This window comes from Symphalangus syndactylus, chromosome 12, assembly GCF_028878055.3.
Source record: "Symphalangus syndactylus isolate Jambi chromosome 12, NHGRI_mSymSyn1-v2.1_pri, whole genome shotgun sequence".
Taxonomy (NCBI): domain Eukaryota; kingdom Metazoa; phylum Chordata; class Mammalia; order Primates; family Hylobatidae; genus Symphalangus; species Symphalangus syndactylus.
In genome coordinates, this window is record NC_072441.2 from 89,648,597 (window position 1) to 89,662,299 (window position 13,703).

The following is a 13,703-nucleotide window of genomic DNA, read 5'->3' on the forward strand; positions in this document are numbered from 1 at the left end:
CTGTGCCAGCTTCCGTTGGCGTTTGCCATCGGTGCATGGGTGGTTCAGTGGTAGAATTCTCGCCTGCCACGCGGGAGGCCCGGGTTCGATTCCCGGCCCATGCAGCACGCCCTCCCATTTTGGTGCTGCAGCAGCACCAAGGCGTAGCTGCGCTCGCCTCTGCCGCCTCCTTACACGCCTTACACTCGGGACGCGTGAGCGTCCCCGGCACCGGCTGCTCTCCCACGCGCGACGCCCCTCCTCTGCCCTTTCTTCCGTGCCTCTCTCGACTGACTTACGGGTGAGGCTACACCCCCGCCGCCCCACCTTGGTAACAGCAACCTCTCCAAACACGAGAGCGCGCCAGACACCAGCCCTTGGCAGCCTCCTGGTCCTGTTTCTCTTCATTGCCCTGCCACCGCCTCTGCCCGACGCATTTCACTTCAAGGAACACCGCCAGGCACCACGGGCTTGCAGCCACTCGCCCCACCTCTTCTCTTCGCATTTCACCACCTCGACCTCTCTCTCTCTCTCTCTCTCTGCCCCTCGCTGGCTCCCTACATCCAGAAAATGATGGCATGGTTGCCCTTCCAGTAGCAAGGAAGTCGCGACTCCGGGGAGTAACTCATCACTTTCCCCGAGTTGGTCACACAGTCCTTAACGCGACCACACCAGTGTACGTACGCGTGGCATGTGCACCGTCTATATTCACCGTGTTCCGGCCACTCCACACTCTCTCCCCTCATTCTGCCGGCACCACCACCACCATCACCATGTCGCATCTCCCAACCTAACCCCAATCCACCACTTTAGTCGAGGATGCTGCCTTGTTTCTCTCCCTCGGACCTCTTTTCATCTCAGCCCTAGACTCATGCCTGAGACGTGAATGTGCGTCCTGAAGGCGGCTTATTTATGTCTCGGGTCCAGTTGCATTCCCTACTCTTTTGGGACGTGGGACGTGACCTCCAGTCGCTCTGTCACGATGTCTCTCCCACCCTGGGCTGCTTGCCACCTCACCCCAGCCCCACTCCATACTCTGACCGCCCAGCCCAAGCAGCATCCCAGTCTCGCGGGCGGGGGTCCCCTTTGACCACACAGACTTCGTTCCTGCCCAGACCAACCTGCTGAAAATGTACCGTTGCGACCAGGATTCAGGCTCAGCCCTCCCTCCCTCCCTCACCTTTTTCTCACCCCACCCGTGCTTTCACACACACACACACACACACACACACACACACACACACACACACACTCTCTCTCTCTCTCTCTCTCTCTCACTGTCTTTCTCTCTCTCTCTCTCTCTCACACACACACAGCCAACTCTCCCTCTCGCTGTCAATGCCCCTCTCTCACACGACTCATATCCCCCAACGCTGGCCTCCTTGAGGCTCTTCAGACACACACCAGCTCTGCCACCAGCTGGGATCCCTCCGACCGCATCGGCAGCCCGCGAGGTGCCCTAATGCCCCAGGCATCTGCACAACCTCCGTTTGACGGGACAGCCTCACTCCCAGACCTTGCAAGCCCGCCCCGTGCACCCCCTGGGCACCCTGGACTCCTTCTTCCAGCTCCCAGCAGGCGACATGCTTCTCTCCTCTTCTTGGTGTCAGCCCCTTGCCCCGGGCTGGGCTGGACGCCAGCCACGGGAACGGACACCTTCGTCCATCACTGTCACCCACTGACATCCACCCACATCACGCTGGCAAGCAAGCCAGCCTACCGTGGGGATGGCAAACATCTCTATCCCCGATAGGGTCTGGTCTCTGCAGGTGATCCGACTGTGCCAAGATCCCACGAATGACACGGGACAGGTTTGTGCGGTTGGTTGGACGTGTAGTTTGCCCCTACAGAGCAGTTTTGGCAAGAAGTCGGCTGACCTCTGCCATTGACTTGGGGAATCAGCCAAACAATAAGATCAATACGGGTTGAATAGAGGGTTGGAGAACTGGGCTCATCTGTGCTAAGGAGGGGATGGGAAAAAAGTTCCACAGCGAATCTTGGCGCTGGGGACAGGTACCATCTCCACATGTTCCTTGACATTTGGAGAGAAGACGGAGAGCGTAGGTCAGGCAATGGGAAGCAACCTTCGGCTGGAAGTCTATCAGGAACCCCAACCCCGCACATGCGCTTTGGTCAGCCTGGCCTTTGGGTTTTCCCCACGAACTCCTGCATGTCCACGCTTCAATGCGCGTGGCCAGGTTGCTCTAACTAATGGGACCTCTCAAGATTCATTTTCACATCCAGGATAGGCGAGAATCTCGAACCTGTCAACAGCGAGCGGGAGCCTGTGTACACACATGCACGTGTATGTTGCGGGAAGTCAGGGACCCCGAACGGAGGGACCGGCTGGAGCCACGGCAGAGGCACATAAATTGTGAAGATTTCTTCTTAATGTGGACATTCATCTGTTCCCAAATAATGCTTTTATAATTTCTTACAATTGTGTTAACTCTACAAATTGATTGTAAAACATGTGTGTTTGAACAATATGAAATCAGTGCACCGTGAGAAAGAATAGAATCACAGCGGTTTTTAGGGAACAGGGGAAGCCAACCATAAGGTCTGACGGCCTGCGAGTTTGGGCAAAAAGAGCCATGTTTTTCTTCTTGCAGAGAGCCTATAAAGGACGTGCAAGTAGGGAAGATGTCGCTAAGACAACCTAAGTGTCCATCAGCCGGGAAATGGATTAACAAAAATGTGGCATATAGACACCGTGGAATACTATTTGGCCATAAAAAAAGAACGCAATCCTCTCGTCTGCAGCAACGGAGGCGGAGCTAAAGGTCAGGATGGAACATCAAATGAGCCGGGCACAGAGAGACAGAGAGGGCAGGTCCTTACTCCAATCGCGGGAGCTCAAAAAAGTTCACCTGGTGGAGGTAGAGAGTGGAACGATAGACACCAGAGGCTGGAGAGCGTGTGTGGGTGACTGGGGTGAAGAGAGGTTGGTGAAATGGGTACGAGCACGCGTTTAGATGGAGGGAATGCGTTCTAATAATGTTCTATGGCAGAGTAGGGCGGCTAGGGGTAACAAGGAGGTATTAGTGTGTGTTTCCGAAGAGCTCCTGGAAGACAGCACCTGAGATGCTCCCAACAGGTAGAGATGACAGATACCCACGGGATGGATGCCCTACATCCCCTCAGTTGATCATCGATCACTACGCAATCTACACGCGTTACCACACGTCACAGGAATCCCATCGATATCATGTCCGCATGAAGAAAAACATAGTCATGCTGCCAGAGTGATTGTCGCAGCTCTGCCTCCCCAGCGCCATGGCCCCGGTCTCGGCTCCTCAAGTTCCGCTGCCCTTTCTACCAAAGCCGCTGACACGCGTGGAGCCCAATCGCGGATCCCGCGCTCAGGATCTGGCACGCCTTGGAAGAGCCAGTGCGCTTGCTGGCATGAGTGGCTCTGGCGGGTGGCCCAACCATTAGGCGCAGATCCCCCGCGGCCGAGACAGAAGTGGCCCGTCAGCCACCGGGCTTGGCTTGGCGGAAGCCGCTCTGCTCGAGAGTCCTGGCCCATTCCGTGGCCAGACGGGAGTGCGAGGGTGGCGGCGGTGGCGGTGGTCGCGGTAATGGCGGTGGCGGTGGCGGTGGTGGTGGCGGGTCACCTGGCGGCCATGGGAGGAGAAAGCCTGACCTGGCCAGTGGGCTTTGCCGCTGAGAAAGAGTGGGAGCGAGGTGAGCACCTGACAAGGGAGAGCTGTGAAGCTGATGTTGCGAAGGTGGCGCCAGCGAGGCCAAAAGGACGGATGGGTGGAGGTAGGCGGCGAGCGTTGGGGCGCACGTGGAGGCCGCCGGAGGTTGTGGCTGAGGCGCGGGAGAACGAAGCGAGCCTGTCGGTCAAAAGGGGAGGTGTGAAGGGGCCTGGCAGTCGGCAGGCAGAGCCAAAGAAGGAAGGCTTCCCTGACCGGGAATCGAACCCGGGCCGCGGCGGTGAGAGCGCCGAATCCTAACCACTAGACCACCAGGGAGGGACGGCTCCACGGCCCGGCTGGCGCCTCCTGGCCCCAGCGCCTCTGGCCCCAGCACTGGGCGCTGCCTTGGCGCCCGTCCCCTGCTTCGGTTTAAAACAAACACCCGCAACCAGCCCCCGCAACGCCGGCGGCAACCGGCCTGCCCTCACCAGCAGCTCTGGCCCTGTTCGAAGCACACCCTCCAAACACCGCGCGCCTCCTTCCCGGGCGCAGAGGCACGCAGCCACAGGCCAAGCTGCGACACGAGCTCCGCGCCCGGGACCTCCGCAAAAGGTCGGCCCGCTGCGTTGGCCGGGAATCGAACCCGGGTCAACTGCTTGGAAGGCAGCTATGCTCACCACTATACCACCAACGCCGCACGGCGCGGGCAGCCCCGCCACGCCGGCCCGGGGCTCCCACCGGCGCGCCGCCGACGCCCGGGGCAGCCGGCCCCGACGCCCGGTCCGCCCGCCCGCAGCAGGCCCCGCCAAAGGCCGCCCCGCGCCCCACCGGTGCAAAGCGAGCGCGGCTGCCCCGTTCCGCCCGCCTGCCTCTGGGGGCGCTCTCGCTCCCTCGCCGCCCCGGGCCGCCAGAGCCCTTCCCCACCAGGTGCCCGGCGGGGACACGGCCGGCGCCCACAGGGTCCTCACTCCTCCGCCTCCCACCGGGCGCCGGGCCCTGTGCGTCGCAGAAAGCCTCTTCCGACACCCACTTTGGGCCGGCAGCTCGTTGGGCGCCCTGGGGCCCACAGGAGGCCGCCCGGCTGCGGCGACCAAGCCGCGGGCGGGAAGAAAAGGCAGGAGGCCAAGGGGGCCCAGGAGGCCAAGGCGGCCCAGAGGGCCCAGGGGGCCAAGGGGCCAGGCAGGCCAGGCCCGAGACGGCGCCCTGAGACTAGCTGGAGGGCGGAGGAAGGAGAAGGAGGGCCCACAGGCCGGGTCCGAGGTGGCGGCCCAAAAAGGACGGCTGCCTCCCCGTCGGGGAATCGAACCCCGGTCTCCCGCGTGACAGGCGGGGATACTCACCACTATACTAACGAGGACGACGGCGACCGTCGCCGGGACGCCAGACCGCACTCCGACCACGGACGCCTAGCCCTGCCTTGATCCCCTCCCTCGACCGCAGGGACCCGCCGCGTGCTCGCCCTCCACCCGCCACCCGCCACCCGCCACCGTTGGCGCGACCTCCCCCGACACCCAACAAAGCACCCTGCGATCCCACTGGGACCCGGAGCCGGACCTCGACAGGTACCCGAGCGGCGTGGAACCTCTCCGTGCTGCGCCCTGCCTGCTGTCTCCAACGCGGGGATCGCGCCGGGGCAGGAAGAGGCGCGGGCGAAACAGTCAGGCCGCTGCTCCTAGGATGTGGTGGGCGCGCGCCCTGCGGGGTTCGGCTAGCGGACGCTCGGGGGCTGGGGCGTGCGGCGGCGGCGGCCGGCCCGACGCGGACCGTTTGTGTCCACGCCAACGCCGGCCGGCTACGTTCACTTGGCGCCCGCTCTGCCCGCGCGGTCCGTCGGTGGCGCACCGAACCCAGACAGGCGCGGGCCAAGGGCGCAGGCGTTCGCGCCAGGTCCCAGCCATGCCAGCGGCGACGCGCCCCGGCGCGCCGTCAGGATGGCCGAGCGGTCTAAGGCGCTGCGTTCAGGTCGCAGTCTCCCCTGGAGGCGTGGGTTCGAATCCCACTCCTGACAAGCCGACCTTTTGGCCCGCCCGCCGGAGGGCAAGGCCCATCGCAACCCCGGAGCACCTTGGGCCGGTTCCTGCCTTGAGCCCTTGCCCACTCTCCAAACTCCAGCCCCCTTGAAGCAAGCCTCCAAAACGCCGCCGCTTCTCAGGCACGTCCGTGCTTCCTGCCCACCCGCCGGCTGTCGCAGAAACAGCCCAGGACCATGCGCCAGCGCCCGCGACCCTCTACCAATTGCCCTTGGGACAGACGCCCTCCCCACCACCTCACACGCCCTCTTCCCTGGCCCCACACACAGCGAGCGACCGCGACCACCTTCCACGCTCTTCCCTGCCCATCTCCTCCGCCCTCCTTCTCCTCACTCGCCCAAACAGACACAGCACAGATTCTTCCCCTATTCCTCCTTTTCCCACCTTCCTCCCACCGGCCTCCGCCCACCGCCCACCGCCCACCGCCCACCGCCTTGAATCGCCGCTGCGCTGCCCAGAGGCGTCCTGGCGTGCACAGCCCGCCCGTTTCACCCTCCAACTTCTGACCGCTGAACAGCAGCGAGCGACTCGCTCTTGGAGCCGCACACACTTCTCCCACCAGAGGCACGCCATCCAACATCCTGTGCTTTCCTCCGACCCCTCGGACCCCGGCCGCGCATTCCATTCTCCCGACACCCTAGCCACGTCGCCGATCCCACCTCGCTACTCCTGCTCCCTTCCCGCTAACACCTGCCGGCCGGCCCACCTGCAGCCCGGACGCCCGCCGGCCAGAGGCAGCGGGGAACCCTGCACAGAGCCTGGCAGGCGAGTCCAAACCCGGAAAGGCAGCCGACGAGGAATCACCAGTGGAAGCCCTAGATCCCCGTCACGCGCCCACAAACGCCAGGCCCCGCCGGGACCAGCTCTGCGCCACACCGGATCCCCACGCGGGAAGCCGCGGCGCGGGCCGTCCCAGCCACACCCAGCGCGCCTTCTCCAGGGTCAGCCAGCTGCGGCTCTGCCACAGCGCTCCTCCGCTCCTTTCTCGCACTCCAGCCTCCCTACCAGCCCATGGGGCCGGACCCCAAGTGCGAGCCGGTGGGGTGGGTCAGAGCGCAGGAGCGGGGCGCCCACGGACTTGGTCTGCGTTTCGGAGCCGCACGCGGGGGCTGCGAGACCCGTCCCCCATCGCCGCCCCCGCTCGTTGACACCCCCACCCCCACACCCACCCGCAGCTGACACGAGCGAGAAGGCCGGCGGGGTCGGAAAAAAAAAAAAAAACCCGCCCCCCCCCCCCCCCGAAACAAAGAAACAAACAAAAACACACACAAAAAACTTTGGATCTGTGCCCGGGATCCGCGCTCAGCAAGGCCCGCCACAGCTCACCTGCCCACATGAGCATTCGGGCGCGGGCCACGGCTGCTCCTTCCCTTGGAGACCCCCGCGGCCAGTCTCTTGGCCCTGGGCGGCAGAGAAAGCGCAAGATGGGACGAGTCCGCCTCTCTCCCTCCGCTCTCCCTCCGCGCCGCGCCTCAGGTCCCTCGACGTGACGGGAGCCTCCCCTTCTGCTCGCCCCATCGGGCCAGCCTCTCGTGGACGCTCCAATAGGACGGAGGCCCGCGGCAGGCGGTGACCAGTGAACGGCGGCTGGTGGCGAGCTCCGCTGTGCCAGCTTCCGTTGGCGTTTGCCATCGGTGCATGGGTGGTTCAGTGGTAGAATTCTCGCCTGCCACGCGGGAGGCCCGGGTTCGATTCCCGGCCCATGCAGCACGCCCTCCCATTTTGGTGCTGCAGCAGCACCAAGGCGTAGCTGCGCTCGCCTCTGCCGCCTCCTTACACGCCTTACACTCGGGACGCGTGAGCGTCCCCGGCACCGGCTGCTCTCCCACGCGCGACGCCCCTCCTCTGCCCTTTCTTCCGTGCCTCTCTCGACTGACTTACGGGTGAGGCTACACCCCCGCCGCCCCACCTTGGTAACAGCAACCTCTCCAAACACGAGAGCGCGCCAGACACCAGCCCTTGGCAGCCTCCTGGTCCTGTTTCTCTTCATTGCCCTGCCACCGCCTCTGCCCGACGCATTTCACTTCAAGGAACACCGCCAGGCACCACGGGCTTGCAGCCACTCGCCCCACCTCTTCTCTTCGCATTTCACCACCTCGACCTCTCTCTCTCTCTCTCTCTCTGCCCCTCGCTGGCTCCCTACATCCAGAAAATGATGGCATGGTTGCCCTTCCAGTAGCAAGGAAGTCGCGACTCCGGGGAGTAACTCATCACTTTCCCCGAGTTGGTCACACAGTCCTTAACGCGACCACACCAGTGTACGTACGCGTGGCATGTGCACCGTCTATATTCACCGTGTTCCGGCCACTCCACACTCTCTCCCCTCATTCTGCCGGCACCACCACCACCATCACCATGTCGCATCTCCCAACCTAACCCCAATCCACCACTTTAGTCGAGGATGCTGCCTTGTTTCTCTCCCTCGGACCTCTTTTCATCTCAGCCCTAGACTCATGCCTGAGACGTGAATGTGCGTCCTGAAGGCGGCTTATTTATGTCTCGGGTCCAGTTGCATTCCCTACTCTTTTGGGACGTGGGACGTGACCTCCAGTCGCTCTGTCACGATGTCTCTCCCACCCTGGGCTGCTTGCCACCTCACCCCAGCCCCACTCCATACTCTGACCGCCCAGCCCAAGCAGCATCCCAGTCTCGCGGGCGGGGGTCCCCTTTGACCACACAGACTTCGTTCCTGCCCAGACCAACCTGCTGAAAATGTACCGTTGCGACCAGGATTCAGGCTCAGCCCTCCCTCCCTCCCTCACCTTTTTCTCACCCCACCCGTGCTTTCACACAGACACACACACACACACACACACACACACTCTCTCTCTCTCTCTCACTGTCTTTCTCTCTCTCTCTCTCTCTCACACACACACAGCCAACTCTCCCTCTCGCTGTCAATGCCCCTCTCTCACACGACTCATATCCCCCAACGCTGGCCTCCTTGAGGCTCTTCAGACACACACCAGCTCTGCCACCAGCTGGGATCCCTCCGACCGCATCGGCAGCCCGCGAGGTGCCCTAATGCCCCAGGCATCTGCACAACCTCCGTTTGACGGGACAGCCTCACTCCCAGACCTTGCAAGCCCGCCCCGTGCACCCCCTGGGCACCCTGGACTCCTTCTTCCAGCTCCCAGCAGGCGACATGCTTCTCTCCTCTTCTTGGTGTCAGCCCCTTGCCCCGGGCTGGGCTGGACGCCAGCCACGGGAACGGACACCTTCGTCCATCACTGTCACCCACTGACATCCACCCACATCACGCTGGCAAGCAAGCCAGCCTACCGTGGGGATGGCAAACATCTCTATCCCCGATAGGGTCTGGTCTCTGCAGGTGATCCGACTGTGCCAAGATCCCACGAATGACACGGGACAGGTTTGTGCGGTTGGTTGGACGTGTAGTTTGCCCCTACAGAGCAGTTTTGGCAAGAAGTCGGCTGACCTCTGCCATTGACTTGGGGAATCAGCCAAACAATAAGATCAATACGGGTTGAATAGAGGGTTGGAGAACTGGGCTCATCTGTGCTAAGGAGGGGATGGGAAAAAAGTTCCACAGCGAATCTTGGCGCTGGGGACAGGTACCATCTCCACATGTTCCTTGACATTTGGAGAGAAGACGGAGAGCGTAGGTCAGGCAATGGGAAGCAACCTTCGGCTGGAAGTCTATCAGGAACCCCAACCCCGCACATGCGCTTTGGTCAGCCTGGCCTTTGGGTTTTCCCCACGAACTCCTGCATGTCCACGCTTCAATGCGCGTGGCCAGGTTGCTCTAACTAATGGGACCTCTCAAGATTCATTTTCACATCCAGGATAGGCGAGAATCTCGAACCTGTCAACAGCGAGCGGGAGCCTGTGTACACACATGCACGTGTATGTTGCGGGAAGTCAGGGACCCCGAACGGAGGGACCGGCTGGAGCCACGGCAGAGGCACATAAATTGTGAAGATTTCTTCTTAATGTGGACATTCATCTGTTCCCAAATAATGCTTTTATAATTTCTTACAATTGTGTTAACTCTACAAATTGATTGTAAAACATGTGTGTTTGAACAATATGAAATCAGTGCACCGTGAGAAAGAATAGAATCACAGCGGTTTTTAGGGAACAGGGGAAGCCAACCATAAGGTCTGACGGCCTGCGAGTTTGGGCAAAAAGAGCCATGTTTTTCTTCTTGCAGAGAGCCTATAAAGGACGTGCAAGTAGGGAAGATGTCGCTAAGACAACCTAAGTGTCCATCAGCCGGGAAATGGATTAACAAAAATGTGGCATATAGACACCGTGGAATACTATTTGGCCATAAAAAAAGAACGCAATCCTCTCGTCTGCAGCAACGGAGGCGGAGCTAAAGGTCAGGATGGAACATCAAATGAGCCGGGCACAGAGAGACAGAGAGGGCAGGTCCTTACTCCAATCGCGGGAGCTCAAAAAAGTTCACCTGGTGGAGGTAGAGAGTGGAACGATAGACACCAGAGGCTGGAGAGCGTGTGTGGGTGACTGGGGTGAAGAGAGGTTGGTGAAATGGGTACGAGCACGCGTTTAGATGGAGGGAATGCGTTCTAATAATGTTCTATGGCAGAGTAGGGCGGCTAGGGGTAACAAGGAGGTATTAGTGTGTGTTTCCGAAGAGCTCCTGGAAGACAGCACCTGAGATGCTCCCAACAGGTAGAGATGACAGATACCCACGGGATGGATGCCCTACATCCCCTCAGTTGATCATCGATCACTACGCAATCTACACGCGTTACCACACGTCACAGGAATCCCATCGATATCATGTCCGCATGAAGAAAAACATAGTCATGCTGCCAGAGTGATTGTCGCAGCTCTGCCTCCCCAGCGCCATGGCCCCGGTCTCGGCTCCTCAAGTTCCGCTGCCCTTTCTACCAAAGCCGCTGACACGCGTGGAGCCCAATCGCGGATCCCGCGCTCAGGATCTGGCACGCCTTGGAAGAGCCAGTGCGCTTGCTGGCATGAGTGGCTCTGGCGGGTGGCCCAACCATTAGGCGCAGATCCCCCGCGGCCGAGACAGAAGTGGCCCGTCAGCCACCGGGCTTGGCTTGGCGGAAGCCGCTCTGCTCGAGAGTCCTGGCCCATTCCGTGGCCAGACGGGAGTGCGAGGGTGGCGGCGGTGGCGGTGGTCGCGGTAATGGCGGTGGCGGTGGCGGTGGTGGTGGCGGGTCACCTGGCGGCCATGGGAGGAGAAAGCCTGACCTGGCCAGTGGGCTTTGCCGCTGAGAAAGAGTGGGAGCGAGGTGAGCACCTGACAAGGGAGAGCTGTGAAGCTGATGTTGCGAAGGTGGCGCCAGCGAGGCCAAAAGGACGGATGGGTGGAGGTAGGCGGCGAGCGTTGGGGCGCACGTGGAGGCCGCCGGAGGTTGTGGCTGAGGCGCGGGAGAACGAAGCGAGCCTGTCGGTCAAAAGGGGAGGTGTGAAGGGGCCTGGCAGTCGGCAGGCAGAGCCAAAGAAGGAAGGCTTCCCTGACCGGGAATCGAACCCGGGCCGCGGCGGTGAGAGCGCCGAATCCTAACCACTAGACCACCAGGGAGGGACGGCTCCACGGCCCGGCTGGCGCCTCCTGGCCCCAGCGCCTCTGGCCCCAGCACTGGGCGCTGCCTTGGCGCCCGTCCCCTGCTTCGGTTTAAAACAAACACCCGCAACCAGCCCCCGCAACGCCGGCGGCAACCGGCCTGCCCTCACCAGCAGCTCTGGCCCTGTTCGAAGCACACCCTCCAAACACCGCGCGCCTCCTTCCCGGGCGCAGAGGCACGCAGCCACAGGCCAAGCTGCGACACGAGCTCCGCGCCCGGGACCTCCGCAAAAGGTCGGCCCGCTGCGTTGGCCGGGAATCGAACCCGGGTCAACTGCTTGGAAGGCAGCTATGCTCACCACTATACCACCAACGCCGCACGGCGCGGGCAGCCCCGCCACGCCGGCCCGGGGCTCCCACCGGCGCGCCGCCGACGCCCGGGGCAGCCGGCCCCGACGCCCGGTCCGCCCGCCCGCAGCAGGCCCCGCCAAAGGCCGCCCCGCGCCCCACCGGTGCAAAGCGAGCGCGGCTGCCCCGTTCCGCCCGCCTGCCTCTGGGGGCGCTCTCGCTCCCTCGCCGCCCCGGGCCGCCAGAGCCCTTCCCCACCAGGTGCCCGGCGGGGACACGGCCGGCGCCCACAGGGTCCTCACTCCTCCGCCTCCCACCGGGCGCCGGGCCCTGTGCGTCGCAGAAAGCCTCTTCCGACACCCACTTTGGGCCGGCAGCTCGTTGGGCGCCCTGGGGCCCACAGGAGGCCGCCCGGCTGCGGCGACCAAGCCGCGGGCGGGAAGAAAAGGCAGGAGGCCAAGGGGGCCCAGGAGGCCAAGGCGGCCCAGAGGGCCCAGGGGGCCAAGGGGCCAGGCAGGCCAGGCCCGAGACGGCGCCCTGAGACTAGCTGGAGGGCGGAGGAAGGAGAAGGAGGGCCCACAGGCCGGGTCCGAGGTGGCGGCCCAAAAAGGACGGCTGCCTCCCCGTCGGGGAATCGAACCCCGGTCTCCCGCGTGACAGGCGGGGATACTCACCACTATACTAACGAGGACGACGGCGACCGTCGCCGGGACGCCAGACCGCACTCCGACCACGGACGCCTAGCCCTGCCTTGATCCCCTCCCTCGACCGCAGGGACCCGCCGCGTGCTCGCCCTCCACCCGCCACCCGCCACCCGCCACCGTTGGCGCGACCTCCCCCGACACCCAACAAAGCACCCTGCGATCCCACTGGGACCCGGAGCCGGACCTCGACAGGTACCCGAGCGGCGTGGAACCTCTCCGTGCTGCGCCCTGCCTGCTGTCTCCAACGCGGGGATCGCGCCGGGGCAGGAAGAGGCGCGGGCGAAACAGTCAGGCCGCTGCTCCTAGGATGTGGTGGGCGCGCGCCCTGCGGGGTTCGGCTAGCGGACGCTCGGGGGCTGGGGCGTGCGGCGGCGGCGGCCGGCCCGACGCGGACCGTTTGTGTCCACGCCAACGCCGGCCGGCTACGTTCACTTGGCGCCCGCTCTGCCCGCGCGGTCCGTCGGTGGCGCACCGAACCCAGACAGGCGCGGGCCAAGGGCGCAGGCGTTCGCGCCAGGTCCCAGCCATGCCAGCGGCGACGCGCCCCGGCGCGCCGTCAGGATGGCCGAGCGGTCTAAGGCGCTGCGTTCAGGTCGCAGTCTCCCCTGGAGGCGTGGGTTCGAATCCCACTCCTGACAAGCCGACCTTTTGGCCCGCCCGCCGGAGGGCAAGGCCCATCGCAACCCCGGAGCACCTTGGGCCGGTTCCTGCCTTGAGCCCTTGCCCACTCTCCAAACTCCAGCCCCCTTGAAGCAAGCCTCCAAAACGCCGCCGCTTCTCAGGCACGTCCGTGCTTCCTGCCCACCCGCCGGCTGTCGCAGAAACAGCCCAGGACCATGCGCCAGCGCCCGCGACCCTCTACCAATTGCCCTTGGGACAGACGCCCTCCCCACCACCTCACACGCCCTCTTCCCTGGCCCCACACACAGCGAGCGACCGCGACCACCTTCCACGCTCTTCCCTGCCCATCTCCTCCGCCCTCCTTCTCCTCACTCGCCCAAACAGACACAGCACAGATTCTTCCCCTATTCCTCCTTTTCCCACCTTCCTCCCACCGGCCTCCGCCCACCGCCCACCGCCCACCGCCCACCGCCTTGAATCGCCGCTGCGCTGCCCAGAGGCGTCCTGGCGTGCACAGCCCGCCCGTTTCACCCTCCAACTTCTGACCGCTGAACAGCAGCGAGCGACTCGCTCTTGGAGCCGCACACACTTCTCCCACCAGAGGCACGCCATCCAACATCCTGTGCTTTCCTCCGACCCCTCGGACCCCGGCCGCGCATTCCATTCTCCCGACACCCTAGCCACGTCGCCGATCCCACCTCGCTACTCCTGCTCCCTTCCCGCTAACACCTGCCGGCCGGCCCACCTGCAGCCCGGACGCCCGCCGGCCAGAGGCAGCGGGGAACCCTGCACAGAGCCTGGCAGGCGAGTCCAAACCCGGAAAGGCAGCCGACGAGGAATCACCAGTGGAAGC

At 63.5% G+C, this 13,703-nt stretch overlaps 10 non-coding genes across 10 annotated transcripts; 4 read left to right on the forward strand and 6 right to left on the reverse strand.

Moving 5' to 3' along the window:
- Positions 1–33: 33 nt before the first annotated feature.
- On the forward strand, positions 34–104 carry TRNAG-GCC (transfer RNA glycine (anticodon GCC)). The gene has a single exon. It is a non-coding gene; the product is annotated as a tRNA-Gly (tRNA).
- A 3,783-nt stretch (positions 105–3,887) lies between these two features.
- On the reverse strand, positions 3,888–3,959 carry TRNAE-CUC (transfer RNA glutamic acid (anticodon CUC)). Its single transcript has one exon. It is a non-coding gene; the product is annotated as a tRNA-Glu (tRNA).
- Positions 3,960–4,245: 286 nt separating this feature from the next.
- TRNAG-UCC (transfer RNA glycine (anticodon UCC)) lies at positions 4,246–4,317 on the reverse strand. Its single transcript has one exon. It is a non-coding gene; the product is annotated as a tRNA-Gly (tRNA).
- Positions 4,318–4,908: 591 nt separating this feature from the next.
- TRNAD-GUC (transfer RNA aspartic acid (anticodon GUC)) lies at positions 4,909–4,980 on the reverse strand. The gene has a single exon. It is a non-coding gene; the product is annotated as a tRNA-Asp (tRNA).
- Positions 4,981–5,548: 568 nt separating this feature from the next.
- On the forward strand, positions 5,549–5,631 carry TRNAL-CAG (transfer RNA leucine (anticodon CAG)). The gene has a single exon. It is a non-coding gene; the product is annotated as a tRNA-Leu (tRNA).
- Positions 5,632–7,289: 1,658 nt separating this feature from the next.
- Positions 7,290–7,360, forward strand: TRNAG-GCC (transfer RNA glycine (anticodon GCC)). The gene has a single exon. It is a non-coding gene; the product is annotated as a tRNA-Gly (tRNA).
- A 3,763-nt stretch (positions 7,361–11,123) lies between these two features.
- Positions 11,124–11,195, reverse strand: TRNAE-CUC (transfer RNA glutamic acid (anticodon CUC)). The gene has a single exon. It is a non-coding gene; the product is annotated as a tRNA-Glu (tRNA).
- Positions 11,196–11,481: 286 nt separating this feature from the next.
- Positions 11,482–11,553, reverse strand: TRNAG-UCC (transfer RNA glycine (anticodon UCC)). The gene has a single exon. It is a non-coding gene; the product is annotated as a tRNA-Gly (tRNA).
- A 591-nt stretch (positions 11,554–12,144) lies between these two features.
- On the reverse strand, positions 12,145–12,216 carry TRNAD-GUC (transfer RNA aspartic acid (anticodon GUC)). Its single transcript has one exon. It is a non-coding gene; the product is annotated as a tRNA-Asp (tRNA).
- A 568-nt stretch (positions 12,217–12,784) lies between these two features.
- TRNAL-CAG (transfer RNA leucine (anticodon CAG)) lies at positions 12,785–12,867 on the forward strand. The gene has a single exon. It is a non-coding gene; the product is annotated as a tRNA-Leu (tRNA).
- Positions 12,868–13,703: the final 836 nt, after the last annotated feature.